General features: G+C 40.1%; 1 pseudogene; it reads right to left on the minus strand.

The window, feature by feature from the left end:
• Positions 1-1,061: 1,061 nt before the first annotated feature.
• Positions 1,062-1,408, minus strand: LOC105603456 (large ribosomal subunit protein eL30-like; annotated as a pseudogene).
• Positions 1,409-11,279: the final 9,871 nt, after the last annotated feature.

Raw genomic sequence — 11,279 nt, forward strand, 5'->3', positions numbered from 1 at the left:
ATGGTAATAATTACATATATGCCAGCATGTTTGAAGTATTATATATAAATTGGCATTTTTAATACTCAGTAGCATTATTACAATTTTACTTATGAAGAAAGTGAGGCAAAGGGATATTTGTCCAAGATTAAACAGCTTGTAAGTATCAGAGCCAGGATTTGAACCCAGGCAGTTTGCTGTAGACCATCAGGCTACCCCATTTCTTAAATGACTGTTAAGTGTTGCATGTCTCTGTGATCTTCAGGCAAAGTTCAGTTCAAGAGGTAGTTACTGAGATTCTATCGTGTGGAGGGCACTGGGCTAACTTCTTTGGCATTACTTTTTCTCTGGGAGAAATAAATCCATCTCTTAGTTTAAGCTGGTTAGAGTTTAGTAGAGCGATTAAGACAAACATGCACATTGTACCTACAATGTAGAAAGACATTCGTGGTGAAAGAACAAGCAAAACACTGCGACAGTAAAGGCAGAACGAGTTGCGATGGTCTCTAGTAAAATTCAGTGGCTGTGTTCTGTCTTTGCTTATCAGTTACAGATCCTTTTGTTGTGTTTTTCAATGTCCAGTATAAAGAAACAAAGACTTTATTGTCAACTCTTGTGCCTCAGAACTGAGCTTAATCCATCTGAAGTGTGTTACTCTTAATTGCAATGCTTATGTTGACTGTAAGGTTTGTAAAACACGCTTTAGTACTGGCATGATATCACAAAACAAGGCAAATGTGGAAGACAGTGATAGCTCATAAATTGCACCTTATTTATTTACTTTAGCTCTTTTTCTTAACATCATTATTTCTCTTTGACTCTGCCTTGCTCTGAGTCTTTGATTTCCCAGAGTATAAGAGTGTCGTGTACTTTCTGGTGTTTTGAGACAAGCTCAGTTTGTCTTTGCTCTGCAGGGCCTTAAATATTTCTGACAGTTTCCAAACCTTAACACAATTCAAAGTGTTATGGGAGGACACATGTCGGACTCTTGCTGTGATTATTGTCATAGAGGAAGGGCTCAATTTTTTATTTTTTTAAAAAACAATCTCTAGTCAGTTTTATTAAGGAAAATTATATACGATTTACTTTTCACCAGCGTGTTCTGGCACGCTTCTAATGATAGTCAGAATCACCTGGATCAGTGACGGCCAGTGTGCATACTCTGTGTATCTTCCGCATGCTGTGCCCAGACCAACATTATTGCTACTGTAGTGATGGACACCAGTTTTGGCCAACATGGCATAATACTCTCTATCAGAGTTCCTCAAGACTGGGCAGTTGTTGGCGAGTACAACCAGTTTGCTTCGCCTTGGCTGCTCATTTTCAGAGTCTGCTTGTACCCTAGCACATACTTTCCACTTTTCATAAGCAGTTGGAGCCTAGAGTTGACTGACTCCAGTGACTTTTTTATTTTCTTTGTGGCCACCATCATCCTGCCTTAGGTGAGGGACACCCCGAACCAAGAGCAGCCTCCAAGATGTCCAAGGAGTGAGAAAGGCATGCTCAATTATTATTGATTGTTATTGCTGTGTGTGTGTGGGTTTTTTTTTTTTTTTTGGTAATTTCTGTCAGACTTCAAACCTCAGAAACCATTTCTGTCACACCCTCCTGAGTTGAATTCTGTGACAAGAGCGGAGAAAGTGTGTCTGGCAAAGAAAGTCATGTAACACAAAGTTGGGAAACTGTAGGTCATTTTGGTCAAGTCCAAATTGTCAAATTTGGTAGAGATATACTGGTGGGCTAATTGTGGATCCATGCATTCATGCCTGCATGCTGTGTCGCTTCCGTCATGTCCAACTCTTTGTGACCCTGTGGACCGTAGCCTGCCAGGCTTCTCTGTCTGTCCATGGGATTCTCCAGGCAAGAAGTGTGAGTAGGTCACCATGCATTCTTCCAGGATATCTTCCTGACCCAGGGACTGAACCTGTGTCTCCTGAATTGGTAGGTGGGTTCTTTACCACTGAGTCACTTGGGAAAGCCCAATGGTGAATATGGACTTACAAAATAAACACAAGCGTTTGACTGCATTTTGTGACTTTTAACATTTGAGTTCTTACAACTGAGACAAATAGGCAGACCTGTCCTCTGAGAATGATGTGAAAAGTGTGATTCTTTAAAATAATAGGCTTGCCGGGAAGTTAAAAAGCAATGGAATTATGTTTGAATTTTGAATCTACTTTGTCTTTGTATCTTATTCCAGACATTCTTACCTGATTCCATAGCTTGCCCCACACTAATAAGTATCTAAATCAGTTTCACTATGAATTTGGGTAAAACATCATTAGCTGCATCTGGAATGGGTTAAATGTGTAACATATTTCATAAATAAAGTTGTTATTTTTAGATTATTTGCTGTTTTGGATTATTTACCCCTCTGCTTTCAGTTATTGCAAAAGGAAAATCAAGATTTGACTTACTATTCATAAAATTCTGAGTTTATCTTCAAGATGTTCATCCCCTAAAGTATACAAGTGGTATGAATAATTCCAATGCATATGTCAGCTTCTATGTGGTGTTCTAGGATGCACACATTCAATATGAACTGTGTTGGGATTCTGTTTTCCCTGGCTCAAGGCAAATATGTTCTTTGAAATGTAGATATGTATAATTAAATATGACTACTAGATTATGCGAATGAAATCTATTTTTCTTTGTAAAACAAGTTGAAAAACAGGACTTAAAGTATCTTGAGGTTTTCTTTTGAAGTCCTAGTTAGTCTATTTAAAAGCGACAACAATAGATATAATTATCTGCACCCAGAATAGAATATACTCTAATGTTTACTAATAAAATATTAACATGTTTAAGTATTTAAACATTTTATTAAAGAACAGTTACCAATCTTGTTCCTTCCAAATATAGGGCTTAGTGGATATAAAGGGTCAAATTTTAAATGAACAAAACATATTTGTTCATAAGCAGATTCATGACTCACAGGTATAAGGAAATTGAGTTTGTTGCTGTGCAGATAAGCAGAATCTTTTGGTAAGAGTTGCTGATGGGTGTTGAAGAGGCAAAACATATAAGGAGCCATCTTCTTTTTAATAGAAAGAACATGTTTATATTAGAAGGAAAGAGTATCCAAAGTCATTGCCATGGTCACAGGTGTCCCGTGCATTTCTGATCTACTGCTCTGAGTCTAGTAACATCATGCGAGGGCTGCAGAAGGGTGTTGTGGACTCCAGCTCCAGAGAACAGGCAGGGCCAGGTGCACCTCGGCAGACACCTGTCTAGGGTAGCCAGGGACCAGCAGAACAGGGGACGTCTCCATGGAGGCCAGTAAAGAATGAGGATGGACAATAGCCAGAATCATATTCAACATCTTTCCCCCGGTATTAGGATGGCACCTTAGTCATGACTGACCTTCACAAACCAAGGAAGGCAAGGAATAGGGGAATGCAGAAACAAGTGGGCTTAAACAACAAAAAGAGAGTTATCCAAATAGCGTGGTATTGATGGAAGACATGGTATTTTAACATGGAGCTGATGAGAAGTACTCCTGTTGGCTGGAGGAGGAGGGATGGGGGGGGGGCAGCGGGGAATGTTTATATCCTCATTCCACCTTCCAGTGTGTTTGTGCTTTAAAAGTGTTTCAAGGTCAGACCTTTGTTGTTTTGTTTGCTTTATTATCTGAAGCAAAGCTTCATCAAGTAAAACTCAGGGAAATACAGGAGCAGAGAGAAGGATGACACCACAGGAGACAGGGGAGGATGCAGCAAGGTCAGGGAAAGTTTCTCCAAAGCGAAGTTGTTTGAGCATTATCTCAGCATCAGGAACCTGGAGATAGTAGAGGAAATGCCAGAATGCAGGTATCCTTGCTGTATTTCAGTGTCCTTTACACTGCACTGTCTGTCTTCCTGCAGACCTGCTAGAGCCAGTATACTCATTGCCTGGCACCAGGCACAGAATAATAAATATAAGTGTTACTCCTGTAAGAGAAGAAAATCTGACCAGTTGTAGATTTGATTTTATTACCGGAGAGCAAAGCAAATTCATACAAATCACAGAGTGGCTCAGAACTCTAGACAAGAGGAACACATCCATCACCACGTAAGCCCCCCATGAGTCTCAGGATTCCATGGGAAACACATTTTGGTGGTATGTTATAAACAAGCCCATGTGGAACTGGGCTGTACAAGTAACTGCTTTATCTGCAAAGATTTGTCCACCCCTTAGGAAAAGAATGTAACAGAATAACTAACTGCCCAAGAGTAACATCTGTAAGTCCTAGGATACTGCTTAGCCCAGCACCCTCAGCCTCACAAAGCTAAAAGCTTTGCTCCCACATCAGCTGGAGCCTCTGCAGGCCTGTGTCCTTGGCTCAGGGTCAAATGATTACATAATACTTGTTATAAGTGAGCCAGCAGAGCAAGGAACCAGAAGGGCAAGAATGCTTAAAGGCACAACTGTCAAACCCAGCAGGCGTTCTCCAGGGGTGCCTGGGTGCTGGGTTTGGGAGCACCGTATTGATGGGAATTAGCACATCTTAGCAGAGGGGCCAGAGGGGCCGAGGTCATGGGCACAGTTGTGAAATGAGTTACTGGTGTGCACGTTTCCCCACTCTGACTACCTACTGATTGGAGTTATTTGTTAACTAAAGAGTGACCAAGAATGGTTTTGTTGTTCTGATTGTGATGAGCTTAAATACCCTTGACCAGAATGTAGAGATTGTTTGGGGTTCTTGAGGTCATTCCTCCTGCTTAGGGTCTTTGTCACACCAAAGTACTTAAACTATTAAACACTTGGCTTCTGTTCCAGTTTGGCTTCTGGAACGAGACAAAATAGAGTTCATAGACATTGTCTCCTGGTCCCAACCCCTAACTTCCTCACTCCACAACACACAGGATTCAGTTAGTAGCCCCTTCCCCTCTAGCCCCCACCTAGACAAAATTAAATTCTCTTTTATAGTTCCCCTCATTGCTTCAACCTTTATAAAGCCTCTCTATTCTAACTTATTTTCTTTTATTTTTTTCACTGACCTCTTCTTTTATTCATTCACTGTCTGAACATTTGTCTATTGAGGTGGCTATACCAGGAAACAAAATACACATGGTCCATGCTCTTGTGGATTCACAGTATAGCAGGGTAGATTGTGAGTTTCTACTTCAAAAAGAAGTAGAATCACACATATTAGTCCATAAAGAATCCAACATGGTATTTCATCTTTAGAAAGACCATTGAAAAAATTACAAATCATATGAAATAAACCTTAGAGTGAAAAAGTATATCAAGAACCTGGAGAAAGATCTAAACACGGAAATTTACAGGGGGATTCTGAGAATCAATAAATCTTCTATTCTGGTTAGTAAAAATAAGGTTATGTCTATACTCTAATCCCACTTCAGGAGTGAAAGCTTATCTAAACCTACATTTCAGAAATTTATCATAAAAGAAGCCAGTCTCCTCTTACAGATGGCACAAATGGTACCCAGGGTCATTTCCTCTGGGTGTTACTTAGGCATTTCACTAAGGTACAAGTAACAGAGGGTTCAGCAGGAGAGTTGCTGACATAGCGAGTGGCGAGTTACCCAGGGCTGTTGCTGCAGACCCATGGCTCCATTAGTGTCCTAGCATGCGTCCTTTCCTCCTTCCCCTTCTGCTTTAGGGTATGGCATCTATCTGCAGGGTAACGTTTCAAAAATGGTTCTAGGCGTTCCAGCCATTAAACTTAATTTCCAGGTGGGAAATAGAAAGACAAGGGGACATACATTCAAAGTATATTGTCCATAAATCCTACCCAATAACTTCTGCTTACATCTCAGTGGCCAAAACTCATTATGGGGCCAGATTCATTTCCAATCCCAGTAAAATCTGTTAGCAAGTGTTAAGGGGAGAAAGACTGCTGGGTGGACTAGCAGACTTTACCACCCCTGCAGCTGAGACACAAGGACCTCACTGAAACCTCTAACCTGGAGGAGAAAAATATTATGGGTGTGAGAGTGGAAGGTCAGGCAAAGGAGACCAGGGCCTAAGGTTCCTCCTCTCAGAGACTCCTGTGTCAACTTCTCTCTAGCAAATGTAAAATGAAATTTGTGACTAAGTTTTAGAATTTGGTGCAAAGAAGCTTTATCACCTTTTTCTCCTCAAATAATTGGAATTCTAGAACATTTTTTTAAATAATTGCAGGCGTATACTGTACATGGATTTTTGTATGAATATAGATTTCTAATATCTACTTCTTTGCATAAATATTGAGGCCTGTGGATTCCTGTCTTAGAGTATAAATGATGTGCTGTTTTTAAAATAGTGACCCAGGAGAAAATTCGTTGACCGCATTATATTTATTTCATATATGTTGGAAATATGTAATTTTAAAAAATGGTTTATTTTTAGATGCACCTGTTTTAGCTATTAAAGATTGTTTCCCACCTACCTGCCAACCAAAATACTCTAGGTTTTTCTCAAAACAAATATTTACAGTAGAGAAATGAGGTTACCATTTCATCCTCCAGGTAATCTTCCCAACCCAGGGATCAAACTAACATCTCCTACATTGGCAGGGGGATTCTTTACCACTGAGCCACCTGGGAAGGCCATATGAAAAAGCATAATCCTTTAAATAGAAACCTATCTCATCTTAAAAACAGAATATGGAAACCTGTTTGAATGATGCAGTCAATTTTAATGAAACTTTTACAGAATTATAATATATCAAACATTGGTGTTAACAAGAGGGCAGCAATTAGAGTTTCAACAGGAAACAGTACACTCAAAGCAGGCTATTTCAGGGAGGGTCCATTGTCAAAGGCACTGTTTACAAAGATGGGGATAGGGTGTGGGAGAGTCATTGAGCAGTGTAAGGGCCTGGGCCAGGAGTGGAGGGAATGCGGTTACCTCTTCTAGATCAAAAGGGAACCCAAATAGAAAGATGTTAGCAGAACCAGAGGGAGAGAGATGAGTAAGGAGAGTTGTCTTGAGCTAAAGTGATTGTAGGTCCAGGGAAAGCCAAGGAATAAATACCCCCATCTCCTGCTGAGCTTCCTTTGCTGCTACTGCTAAGTCGCTTCAGTCATGTCCAACTCTGTGCGACCCCATAGACGGCAGCCCACCAGGCTCCCCCGTCCCTGGGAGTCTCCAGGCAAGAACAATGGAGCTTCCGTTAGCCACATCCAACCAACAGGCAGAGTGCCTGCAAGTCACATTGATCTGTTGCATACAGGGCAGCCCTGGGGCAGAGAGCAGAGGGAGGAGGGGGAACAGTGGACCTGGAGGGGTAAGCAGAAGTCATCCCACACAGCAGGTTAAGGATGTGTCCATCTATCATGTGCGATTTTCTACACCTTAAGATACAAAGGCTCTTCATCTTGAGGGAATATGTAATGCCACACTCTGGCAGCTTAATAGATCTCTTGGTATCACCAAGACGATTTTAAAGCTACTCTGCTACCTTTCCAGAAACCACCTCCAAAAGCTAATTAATGGTGCACCCTTGTTAACACATGCAGATTTGGCATTATTAGTATAATTAAAAGGATTTTAATAGTCTCACCTCCCCCCACCTCACTGAGTGCTACATACTCCAGTCAGAGTAAATTAAACTCATTAATCAAAGTGGTAAAAATGATATAAGATACAGGATACAAGCAGAACTGTGAGGAGACTAACAGCCCTCATTATGTTTAATTTTGTTCCCCAGCAAAGGATAATAAATTCAGATTGTAACATCACAATAAACTATTTAATTATTCAGGAGCAGGGCAAGACACATTGTAATTAATTCCCTCTTATGTATCTTCATTTAGGTGGTAATAGATGCAGTTGAGTAGCCCAGCCAGTCTTAAGTTAAAGATTTGACATGAGATCTCAACCATTCTATCACCTTGGAAAATGTACCTGCTACATGGAGCTCGCCTTGGGTTGGGAGTGTGACACTTAACTATTCCCTCAGTGAGTTTTGATGCCCTTGATTCATTCTCAGTCCAACAGATCTCTGATGAGTGTCAGCTGTTTCAGAGTTCTGGGTCATGTGGTGCCAACAAGTGAGTAAGTAGAGTAAGTACCTCCCCTCATAGAGCTTACATGAGGACTGAAACAAAACCCACTCTTCTCTTACCCTTGAACTCTCCCTGAGCCATCCCCAGTTTGCTTCTCGGACTTCATTCTGTGTCACCTTCCTTGTTGCTCACTATTCTGCATTTTGCTGTTTCTCAAGCATACCAAACTCCTTCCTACTTCACACGCTATGCATTGGTTCTTCCTGTCTAGAATCTGTTTTCCCCCAAGATGTCTATGTAACTGGTTTCTTCTCATCATTAAGTTCTCTGATTAAGAGAGTCCTATCCTAACCACCTTTCTCTAAAAAGCTCCCTTAAAAAAATAAAAAAAATAATAATAAAAAGCTCCCTTAAACCCAATTGCTCTAATTTTAAAATATTCTTTATGTCACGTATCACTATCCCAAATGAACTTCCTGGTGTGTTTACTTTTTGTTCATCTCTTCACTCATCTTCAGTAGGACATAAACCTCACAGGAGGAAGGACCTTGTCTGTCTTCGTGATTCTCAGTATGTTTGTAGACTGGCACATCACAGGTTCTCAGCAAACATTTGTGATTATGGATGATCATATTTTCCAAAGATTATGACAGTAGTTATCCTCCATATTTTTCTGTTAATAAAATCTAGTCACATCTTCATCAAGAGGTAGAGAATTAGTCTCCACATCTTCAATCTGGGAGGGGTGGAGGGCACTTTTTTGGGCTTATATCCAATAGGATACTGTGGAAGTGATACTGTGTAACTTCAGAGATGAGGTCATACGTGGTGATACATCTTGCCTTTGCAGTCCAAATCAACCCACTTGAAGAGGCCCTGAAACCGTATGAAGAGAATGAGGTATCCATCCATCCCCCAGCTTCCCAAGCCCCATTCTCTCCTCCCTCCAGCCACCATCTGACTTGAAACCAAATGAGAACCCTGAACCAAAACCACCCATCAGAGCCTTTCCAAAATTCCTGAGCCTTAGAAACTAGGAGAGGTAATAACATGATTCTTGTTGATTCAGACCACCAAGTTTGGGAGAGATCTATTACACAGCAGCAGGTAACCAAGAGGTGAATGACAGTGAATGAATGAGTGAACTAACAAAGTACAGCTTATTACTGCTAGTCTGATTCCAAATGGAGAAAAGGACATGCTATTAGGATGGAAGACAGTGTTTCAGAGATCTGTGTGTCTAAATAGAAATCAAATACTTCAACAGAATTCCAATATCAAGTGCCCCGAATTTAATACAGATTCATTTATCCTGTTGACTAAATAATAGCTTAAGGCATTTTTTCACCACTGCATAGAAATTGTATGGGACAAACCTTGTTTCTAATCACAAGGTAACACTTTCTCATGGTAGACATTGTTCATTGTTTATGGCATTCTTTCTTGCTAACTGCGGCCTCACAGTCCTTTCCAGGCCACCATTAATAATTGATTAGCATGGTGCTCATGATTTTTGCCATACAAGCCCTAAGGAGACCCCCTGTGTCCCAGATGAGCATCACAGGTTGTCTTCATTCCCCTCCTCCCACTGCACCTTTCCTGGATGTTCTCCAGTAACGCCAACACTAGGAACAGCATGAGAATTTTGAAAGCTGAAAACTTTTGTGCTCCTCTGTTAACATGTAGAATTCTTTGGGAGTATCTCCTTCCATCTCTGATGAAGGAGGCGGTATTTGATTAAAGGCTTTGGAACGTCTTGCTGATTGGCAAGCAGAAATGGAGATCTCTATTGATAAGAATTTGTGGAGAGTTGGTAGATGCTAGGTGCTAGGATGGTGCTAGCATTTTTGAGAACTTTCTTAGTTGATTTGTATTGGGAAACAGTAGATTATTAGTTCTGAAAGGATTTTTTTCACTCATAATCACCTCATGTCTTTGTATCTCTCACTCTTTTACTCACATACATATGTTTCTTCTTATCCATAAAAATGACATAGTGTCATTATTTACTTCCTGTTAAACTGAGGAAATCTAAATCCTTTTAGTCAAAGGCATTTATTTATTGTCTCAAATACTAACTTCATCAAACAATGTATCCTAGCTCCCCGTGCTGTTAGTGGTTACTCTTTCAGAATTCCAATATCAGTTGGCATTTCTTAGAGACTTCCACTATTCCATGAGATATAATTATTTTTGCAATTATTTTAACTCCTCCAATTATGCTGAAACTCCTTGAGGGCAGAAATCATTTCTAATTCATCTTTATATTCCCTGCAGAGTCTGATAAATAGGCAATTCAGAGGATCCAAAATGTCAGTGCTGCTTTGCCACTCAAATTTCTTCTAATGCATACCAATGTCTCCCTTTAACAGAAGTCCATTTATAATCTGACAAGGAAGCATATCAGGGGACCATTCTGATTACTGAGTTATGGTTCTTAACTGGTGATATAACTGAGTCCCTCACCTGCAAAATGTGGTTTTGGGAAATGCAGGGAAGGCATATTTTGTTTGTCACAAAATTCGGAGTATTTGTAGCTGATGTTTAGCACCGAAGATCCAAGAATGTGAAAATTGACATGTGAGGAACAGTCCTGTGTAACAAGAAAATATCCTGCTAAAACATCAGTAACGTACCTAGAGAAACACCACTGGACTGTTTATCTGGCTGTATTAACAGCCCCCATTATTTTCACTTATTTTGAGCCGGACACTAACTAAAAAAAATTCACCCTACCCATAACTTTCCACATTTATTGTGCATGCAGTCACCTGGAAGAAAGATTACACCACAGATTGCTGGGCCCCACCCCTAAAATTTCTGATTCATTAGGTTTGTGATGAGACTGAAAAATGCATTTTTTTTATAACCTCCTATATGGTACTGGTTTTGTTGGTCCAGAGATTGCACTTGAAGAAGCACGGATCTACTAGTATTTAACCTGTGTTAGCCTATCAGTGTTTAACCTCATGATTTTCCTCTGAAAAAAAATTACATTCTGCATAATTCCTGTTTTTTTTAGATGAGAAAGCCAAATTAGGTTAAGTCTACCAGTGGTCCAGAACTACACAATTATGGTGTTATGGATACTGTCTAATACATATAAGACTGAGCCGAGAAATTAATTAGTTTGGGCAATGGGCAGAAAGGTTGAAGTGAAGGTTCTGTAGCCCAGGCTGCTTGGGTTTACTGTTTCTTAACTGTACAATTATGAGAAAATTACTTAAACTCTCTGAGCCTCAGTTTCTTTGATTTCATGCAATGATGATAATGGTCCTCTCTCATTGGGGTGTCATAGATTTGGAATGAGATAATAAATGGAAAACTTAGAATGTTCTAGTGAAGAAGAGTAAAGTGAAAAATATC

This window comes from Ovis aries, chromosome 19 (assembly GCF_016772045.2).
Source record: "Ovis aries strain OAR_USU_Benz2616 breed Rambouillet chromosome 19, ARS-UI_Ramb_v3.0, whole genome shotgun sequence".
NCBI classification, from domain to species: Eukaryota; Metazoa; Chordata; class Mammalia; order Artiodactyla; family Bovidae; genus Ovis; species Ovis aries.